We start from the raw sequence: 9,464 nt of genomic DNA, 5'->3' as shown, positions 1-9,464 counted from the left end.
GGTCTTTTAATTTCATGGCTACAGTCACTGTCTGCAGTGATCTTGGAGCCCAAGAAAGTAAAATCTGTCACTGCTTCCATTTCTTCCCCTTCCATATGCCAAGAAGTGATGGGGCCAGATGCCATGATCTTCGTTTTGTTAATGTTGAGTTTCAAACCAGCTTTTGCACTCTCCACTTTCACCCTCAACAAAAGGCTCTTTAGATCTTCTTCACTTTCTGCCATTAGGGTGGTATCATCTGCATATCTGAGGTTGTTGATCATTCTCCCGGCAATCTTAATTCCAACCTGTGATTCATCCAAACTGGCGTTTCTCATGATGTACTCTGCATATAACTTAAATACGCAGGGTGACAATATACAGCCTTGTCGTACTCATCCAATTTTGAACTAATCGGTTGTTCCATGTCCGGTTCTTACTGTTGCTTCTTGACCCTCGTACAGGTTTCTCAGGAGACAGGTAAGGTGGTCTGGTACTCCCATCTCTTTAAAAATTTGCCACAGTTTATTGTGATCCACACAATCAAAGGCTTTAGCACAGTCAATGAAGCAGAAATAGACATTTTTCTGGAATTCTCTTGCTTTCTCCATGATCCAGCGAATGTTGGCGATTTGATCTCTAGTTCCTCTGCCTCTTCAAAACCCAGCTTGTACTTCCAGTAGTTCTTGGTTCACATACTGCTGAAGCCTAGCTTGTAGGATTTTGAGCATCACCTTGCTGGCATGTGAAATGAGCGCAATTGTGCGGTAGTTTGAACACCCTTTGGTGTTGCCCTTCTTTGGAACTGGAATGTAAACTGACCTTTTCCAGTCTTGTGGCCACTGTTGAGTGTTCCAGATTTGTTGGCATATTGAGTGCAGCACTTTAACAGCATCATCTTTTAGGATTTTAAATAGCTCAGCTGGAATACTGTCATCTCCGCTAGCTTTGCTGTTAGTAATGCTTCCTAAGGCCCACTTGACTTCACTGTCTAGGATGTCCAGCTCAAGTTCAGTGACCATGGCTATCATGGCTATCGGGGACATTAAGATCTTTCCTGTATAGTTCTTCTGTGTATTCTTTCCACTTCTCCTTAATCCCATCTGCTTCTTTTAGGTCCCTGCCTTCTTTGTCCTTTATCATGCCCGTCTTTGCACAAAATGTTCCCTTGAGATCTCCTTGAGTAGAGATCTTGAAGAGATCTCTACTCTTTCCCATTCTATTTTTTCCTTAATTTCTTTGCATTGTTCATTTAAGAAGGCCTTCTTGCCTCTCCTTGCTATTCTCTGGAACTCTGCATTCAGTTGGGTATATCTTCCCCTTTCTCCCTTGCTTTTCGCTTCCCTTCTTTCCTCAGCTACTTGTAAAGCCTCATCAGACAGCCACTTTGCTTTCTTGCACTTCTTTTTCTTTGGGATGGATTGAGTTGCTGCCTCCTGAACAATGTTACAGACCTCCGTCCATAGTTCCTCAGGCACTCTGTCTATCAGGTCTAATCCCTTAAATCTATTCCTCACTTCCACTGTATATTCATCAGGGATATGATTTAGGTCATACCTGAATGGTTTAGTGGTTTTCCCCACATTCAATTTAAGCTGAAATGTTGCAATAAGAAGCTCATGATCTGAGCCACAGTCAGCTCCAGGTCTTGCTTTTACTGACTGTATAGAGCTTCTCCATCTTTGGCTGCAAAGTACATAATCTGATTTCAATATTAACCACCTGGTGACGTCCATGTGTAGAGTCGCCTCTTGTGCTGTTGGAAAAGAGTGTTTGCTATGATCAGCATGTTCTCTTGGCAAAACTCTATTAGCCTTTGTCCTGCTTCATTTTGTACACCAAGGCCATGCTTGCCTGTTATCCCGGTGATTTCTTGACTTTCTACTTTAGCATTCCAATCCTCTATGATGAAGAGGACATCTTTTTTTGGTGTTAGTTCTAGAAGGTGTTGTAGGTCTTCATAGAACCGATCAACCTCAGCTTCTTCGGCCTCAGTGGTTGGGGCATAGACTTGAATACTGTGATATTGAATGGTTTGCCTTGGATTCGTACTGAGATCATTCTATCATTTTTGAGATTGTACCCAATCCTAAAGGAAATCAACCCTGAGTGCTCATTGGAAGGACAGATACTGAAGCTGAAGCTCAAATATTTTGGCCACCTAATGCGAAGAGAAAACTCTCTGGAAAAGACCCTGATGCTGGGAAAGACTGAAGGCAAAAGGAGAAGGGGACGGCAGAGGATGAGATGGCTAGATAGCATCACCGATGCAATGAATATGAACTTGAGCACGCTCCGGGAGAGAGCACAGGACAGGAAGGCCTGGTGTGCTATGGTCCATGGGGTCACAAAGAGTCGGACACGACTGAACGACTGAACAACAACAACTGCTTTTCCCACCCTTTTATTGACTATGAGTGCTACTCCATTTCTTCTAAGGGATTCTTGCCCACAATAGTAGATACAGTGGTCAAGTTGAATTAACTTCGCCCATGCTTGTCCATTTTAGTTCGCTGATTCCCAAGATGTCAATGTTCAATCTTGCCATCTCACGTTTGACCACCTCCAGCTTACCTTGATTCATTGATCTTACATTCCAGGTTCCTAAACAATATTGTTCTTTACAGCATCGGATTTTCTTTCACCACCAGACACATCCACAGCTGAGTGTCCTTTCGGCTTTGGCCCAGCCGCTTCACTCTTTCTGGTGCTACTTGGAAATTCCCTCTGCTCTTCCCCAGTAGTATATTGGACACCTTCCGACCTGAGGGGCTCATCTTCCGGCATCATCTCTTTTAGCCTTGTGATACGTTCCATGGGGTTTTCTTGGCAAGAATACTGGAGTGGGTTGCCATTTCCTTCTCCAGTGGACCACATTTTGTCAGAACTCTCCGCCATGACCTGTCCGTCTTGGGTGGCCCTGCACGGCATAGCTTATGGCTTCACTGAGTTACGCAAGCCCCTTCGCCACAACAAGGCAGTGATTCATGAAGGGGAGTTGTAGGACTTTTTTCTGCTGAAACATGCATAGGATTGCACCCTAACAGTTAAAAGCAGCACCTTGAGTTGCACCCAGAAAGCAACTGGCAGCCAGTGCAGGTCTTTAAAGGCAGGTGTAATACCTTTTAGATGCCAACATATGTACCAGTCACTGGCCAGAAGATGCTATCATAGAGGGACTAGGCAAATTCATGGAGGAAGATTAGCCACAATAGCTAAGGGCACCCTTGTGAGATGGAAGCCTCCAAATTCTGAGGCTTCCATGTATCCAGTATTCTGCTGAAGTGTTTCCAGCATGGTTTTTGCCTCTCCATCTGCCATGGCTTGGGTTTTTTTCTTTAGATGGGCCCTTGAGCCCATCTAGCAGGCTCCAGGACTTCAGTGTGGAGAGGCCACTAGATTCTTTGTATCCTGGCAGTTCCCCTCCCCTTCCCACCTTCTGGAACACTGCCTTTATCGACATCTCCAAGGGCCTCCAAGGCTGCTTTTGCGACCTCTGGAAGCAGCTGGCGTGGTTCTCTCTGTGGCAACTGCGAGGGGGGGAGGGATCGGATACTGAAGTCCCCACCTTCCAAGGTCATAACAGTATCTATGGCCTTGGAGGGGGGACTGCGAAGAATCCTTTAGTCCTTGGGATGCTCTCCCGAGACCATAGGATTGCTCCCGCCCCCAATGCAATAAGGAAGTCTCTCTCTGAAAACCAAGATAGCAGGAATAAGAAAAACAAGAGTACAGCTATTATCCTCATGCCAGTCTTGTAACATCTGCCTGGCCTCTGTTGGCAACAAAATGCTAGGCTAAATGGACCTTTGGTCGAATCTGGCATGATAATTCTTACTTCCTTAACTAGTATTTCAGTGACTGCTGTGATCTCTAGTTTCTGATGCTAGGGCAGCCTGTCCCAATTTGGTAGCCTCCAGATGTGCTGGACTGCAATTTTCATCATTTCTAGCCAGCATGGCCATAGGGGTGAGGGCAGTGTATGTGCTAGAGCAGCCTACAGGATCAGGTCCATTGGTGTCCTCAGAGCAGACCATTTCAAAGCCACGTGAGCACACTCAGTTCTCAAGAGTTGTGAGGTTACCGTAAATCATTAAAACATAATCTGTAGAAGCCGATGCCACAACACACTATATTACAGAATGGAAACCCTCCAGCTAGGCAGAAGCAGAAAGAACAATCTGCTACATTCAGTAATCAAATAATCCAATCTCTTTTTTCTTTCCCTTGAATTGATGGAAAGTTGTCATTTTAAAAAAAATGATAGATTCCCCACCACCACATTCTAGTGGTCATCTGTTTTTCTCATTGTATGAATAAAACAGTGATTACACAGAGTTTAAACATATTTCCATGACAACAAATTGTGATGTAACAAGCTCACCTTAGACCTGCATAGAATTACCGGGGGGGGGGGTAGGGATAGAATAATAAGGTCAAAAAGAGGGCTATTAAATCAATGACAGAGTTCTCTGTTTCTTGTCACAGTTTTCAGATTGCAGGGAAAAATATAAGCATTTGAGAAAGCCAATGTTGGTTTTGGGCTGGGAAGACTTTAGGATAGAGGTGGGCAACTTGTCAGTGGAAAGCGGTGGCTCTGATTTCAGTGGGGTTGCGAATCCACTCCAGGTTTTATTCAAAACCAATCAGAACTCTAAAGGAGTTATCCAAGGTGCTGAAACTGTTTTGGGGCTAGGGTTCAGCACATTGGACAGCGTTAGAGCTCTGGCTGGTTCGGACTGAAACCCAGAATGGATTTACAGCCTCACCGAAATCGGCGCCATCAACCTCCACTGTGACTTGTAAGCCAAGATATCTGGAGGCCCACAACTCCCATGATCCCTCCCCATTGACTGCCTTGGCTAGGGCTGATGGGAGTTGTGGGCCAAAACATCTGGAAGGCCACAAGTTGCCCAATCCTATCTTAGAGGCTGCCGGCCTAGCCTATGCTGTTAACAGGTGTTTTATAGGCAGAAATGTGCACGTAACATGGTCCTGAATGTTACCACCAGCTCGGTCGCATGCTGACCAGTGGGCCCTCGTTTGTCTTTCTATTAGATTAACCACCACCGCTATATGTGGTGACTCCACCCCGCTGCCGTCTAGACAGAGGGCGGGCAACAATGGCTTTTACTTGCCACTTTGGCTAAGCAGCTCCTTGAGCAACCAGGTAGCGATGGCTGCTTCTAGGAGCAGCTTTTGTTGAGAGAAGAAATGGTCGGTACGAGGATTGTGGAAGGAATGGCAGAAATCATTTGTGGTGAGAAGAGGACTTAATTTGACCCAGGGCTTAATCTTGGCTCCCCCCTCTCCATGCTTTCTTTCCCATGGTGGGGCTTGGGCCTAGTCAGAAACATGATCGGCATTCAGTTCCTGCTCAAACTGATCACGGGTTCCTGTTGGAAATGCTACGGTGACGAAGGTCCCGCCTCGAGGCTCATAGGATGACACGCGAGCTCGTGTGTGCTGCCACACCATCAAGGGGGGGAGAGCTGGCCTACATATTCTCAGAGGCTCCTTCATGTGTTCAGAAGAGGCCTGAGGTGCGTTCTTGTGACTGGCTCATTCAGAAGCTGATGCTCTTTTTGTACATTAATACAGGAAGGCCTGGCGTGCTATGGTCCATGGAGTCACGAAGAGTCAGACATGACTGAACGACTGAACAACAAAAATTCCAAAGTAAAACTACTCACTTTATTTGTTGGGCAGCAAACATGCTGTTAAATGCTGGTAGCACCATAGAGAAACTGAAAGTTTCTCTTCTGAAACTGAAACTGTAAAGTAGTCTTACGGGTGGCGTCTTGCTCCAGCCCCTAATAATAAGAGGTTCTAAACTGTTCCACCTGGTCAGAGCACTACATTGACATTCTGTTTCATTCGATGACTAAATTTCAGTTGGTTTCTCCCTATTCTGCCTCTTTTCTTTTCCTTCCCTTGGAACTTGCCACCAACTCGACAGCACATTTTGAAGCACCAAAGCATTTCTGCAGTGAGGAGGCCTTTGGCTGCGTATGCCAGCTGGCTGGCAGACACCGAAGGAACAATCAGAAAGCAATTTCAAGGACCATCAACTCCTTGAACAATCGGATTGGCTAACTATTATGCAGCAATATAAGGCATCCTCAGGATCTCCTCTCTTTAGGCTTCTCATTTGGGGGCTGTCAGGTGGGTCAAGCAAAGGGAGTTCTTTGCAGGTGCAGGTTGCATCGATGAATACAGCAGAATGAATCCTGAGATGGTAAAATGGGCTGCACCAATCAAACTGCAGTTAGGGCACAATACTATGATTTCCACCCTTGATGCTCATAAGCCTCCAAACCCCGATGTTTATGAGCATCCAGTGCCGAGAGGGAGGAGCAGCGGAAGTGATCATGTCACCGCTACCACTCCTCCCGCTGTGTATTTTCGCTGGACGGACTTCTTTGCCTTTCTAGCTGGGGCATCCTGGAGGGGGAGGGAAGGAGGCTGGAAACACCTCGGGATAGCTCATATCCTGGCCTCTCCAGTACCCTACCCTACCCACCCACAGAAACGCCCCCTGACCTTGAAGTTCCTGACCTTGGAGAGTCAACCAACATGGTTCTTTCCATGCTGGCTGAGAGGTGGAGGGGGCAGAGCACGGATTTCCAGATCTGAGGTCGGAATGCTGTCTCCAAACTTAGATCCAGGAACCTGAGGTATCCTATGTTCCCACCCCCCCACCCACAGGCGCTGTTTAGGAACCGTAGGATTGCCCCTTAAATACCACATTATTAATATTCCGCTATGTTAAAAACAAACAAGTAAACTCCATACATGTGGAAAACTTCCTGGTTTTTGTTTGTTTTAAACTGTTCTTCTAATCCCAAAGATATCAGAACAGAGTGTGATTACTCAGTGGAACACATTCTGCTTATGCTCAAGGAAATGCATCCTTCCAATTACTTCCCCTTTCCCAGGACTGAAATGTATTAAGCCTGGAGCTGCATGTCCTAATCTTGTCATGGAAAGTTTAGAGGACACACCAGTCAGAAAGCTAGATAGGAATTTTCTTGAGCTCCTTCACACTGGGTTTTTATCCTCAGATTGAGATTGCTCCTTCATGGAAGTTTCCGGGCTCTTTACATTATGCAGCGATCATCCAAGGCATATCCTGCACTAAATGCCCTTTGTTCCATTTTTAAATAGATCACAGATAATGAGATATCAAATTACCCCACTGTGTTCTGCTTGAGTTCCCTCTGTGAAAAGAGTAAAAGTGGCAAGAAAAAAAAGCAAGATCAATTAAAGATAATGGAAGACTCTGATACGGGGAGAAGGAGGGTGGGAAAGGAAGCACATGAAAAAAGGTGTCGTGATCTTGCATTTAAAATGGAAGCAGAAAGCCCTGTTTTAAATGCAGGATTTTAGGCTGGTGTAGAGATGCCCATTATCTCTCTTAAACAAGAACAGAACAGCAGCAGGAAACTCCTGGGTCCACAAATAAGCCCAGTGCCATCTAGTGACTAAACTATATAATGACAGTATCCACACAAATCTCTTACCATTATTTGTACAGGAGTTGTTCCTCATTAGCAGTTTCTTACAACTGGGGCTGCTACATTTAGCCACGTAATCAATTAGATCAGCCTTCTCCATTCCCTGCTGGTGATAAGAGTTGTAGTACAACACACCTGGAAGGCACCAGGTGTGAGAATCATAGAATAGTAGGGTTGGAAGGGGCCTACAAGGCCATCAAGTCCAACCCCCTGCTCAGTGCAGGAATCCGAGTCAGAGCATCCCTGACAGATGGCTGTCCAGCCTCATCTTGAACGCCTCCAGTGTGGGAGAGCCCACCACCTCCCTGGGTCATTGGTTCCATTGTCGAATTGCTCTAACAGTCAGGACGTTTTTCCTGATGTTCAGCCAGAATCTGGCTTCCTGTCACTTGAGCCCATTATTCTGTGTCCTGCACTCTGGGATGATCAAGAAGAGATCCTGGCCTTCTTCTCTGTGTCAACCTTTCAAGTACTTGAAGAGCGCTATCATATCTCCCCTCAGTCTTCTCTTCTCAAGGCTAAACATGCCCAGTTCTTTCAGTCTCTCTTCATAGGGCTTTGTTTCCAGTCCCCTGATCATCTTTGTTGCCCTCCTCTGAACCCTCTCCAGTTTGTCTGCATCCTTCTTAAAGGGTGGCGCCCAGAACTGGACACAGTACTCCAGATGAGGCCTAACCAGTGCTGAGTAGAGGGGAACTAGTACTTCCCGGGATTTGGAAGCTATGCTTCTATGAATGCAGACCAAAATAGCATTTGCCTTTTTTGCAGCCACATCACATTGTTGGCTCATATTGTTTGTGATCTATAACAGTTCCAAGATCCTTCTCGCTTTTAGTTTGTTGAGCCAAGTAACTCCCATCTTGTAACTGTGCATTTGGTTTCTTTTTCCTAGGTGCAGAACTTGGCATTTATCCCGATTAAATGTCATTCTGTTGTTTTCTGCCCAGTGCTCCAGTCTATCAAGATCACTTTGAATTTTGTTTCTGTCTTCCAGGGTATTAGCTATCCCACCCATTTTTGTGTCATCTGCAAATCTGATCAGCATTCCCTGCACCTCCTCATCCAAGTAATTAATAACAATGTTGAACAGCAGTACCCCGCAGTACCCCATTCATTACCTCTCCCAAGTTTGAGAAGATCCCACTGATCAGCACTCTTTGAGTCTGGTTCTGTAGCCAACTGTGGATCCACCTGATCGTTGTTTCATCTAGCCCACTTTGAGCTAGTTTGCTAACCAGGATATAATGGGGGCACTTTGTTGAAAGCTTTGCTGAAGCTGAGGTATATAATGTCCACAGCATTCCCACAGTCCACAAGGGAGGTTACCAGATCAAAAAATGAGATCAGATTAATCAGGTAGAACAAGAACAAATCCATGTTGGCTTCGAGTAATCACTGCATTGTTTTCAAGGTGCACACAGAAGGATTGCTCTATAATCTGCTCCAGAATTTTCCCAGGGATTGATGTCAGACTGACTGGTCTGTAGTTTCCAGCTTCCTCCTTTTTGCCCTTTTTGAAGATAGGAACAACATTAGCCCTCCTCCAGTCATCTGGCACTTCCCCCGTCCTCCATGATTGCTCAAAGAGAATAGACAGTGGTTCTGAGAGTTCTTCTGCCAGTTCCTTTATTGTTCTAGGATGCAGTTCATCTGGCCCTGGAGATTTGAACTCATTCAAAGTAATTAGGAGTTCCTTGACCATATGCCTATCGATCTCAAGCTGCAATCCTGCCCCTTCGGCCTGTACCTCGCCTTTGCCAGGGGGGACATAGACCCTTTTTTGGGAGAAGACTGAGCCAAAGTAGGAACTGAGCACTTTTGCCTTTCTTTTGTCATCTGTTATCATTTTGCCATCCTTATTTGTTAAACCACCATTTCTTTCCTCTGTCCTTTACTATGCACGTATCTCAAGAAAGCCTTTTTGTTGCTTTTAGCATCCCTCTCTAACCTCAGCTCATGCTCAGCTTT

This window comes from Heloderma suspectum, chromosome 3 (assembly GCF_057233095.1).
Source record: "Heloderma suspectum isolate Gila_16-S chromosome 3, 16-S_ref, whole genome shotgun sequence".
Taxonomy (NCBI): Eukaryota; Metazoa; Chordata; class Lepidosauria; order Squamata; family Helodermatidae; genus Heloderma; species Heloderma suspectum.
This window is presented reverse-complemented; position numbering follows the sequence as displayed.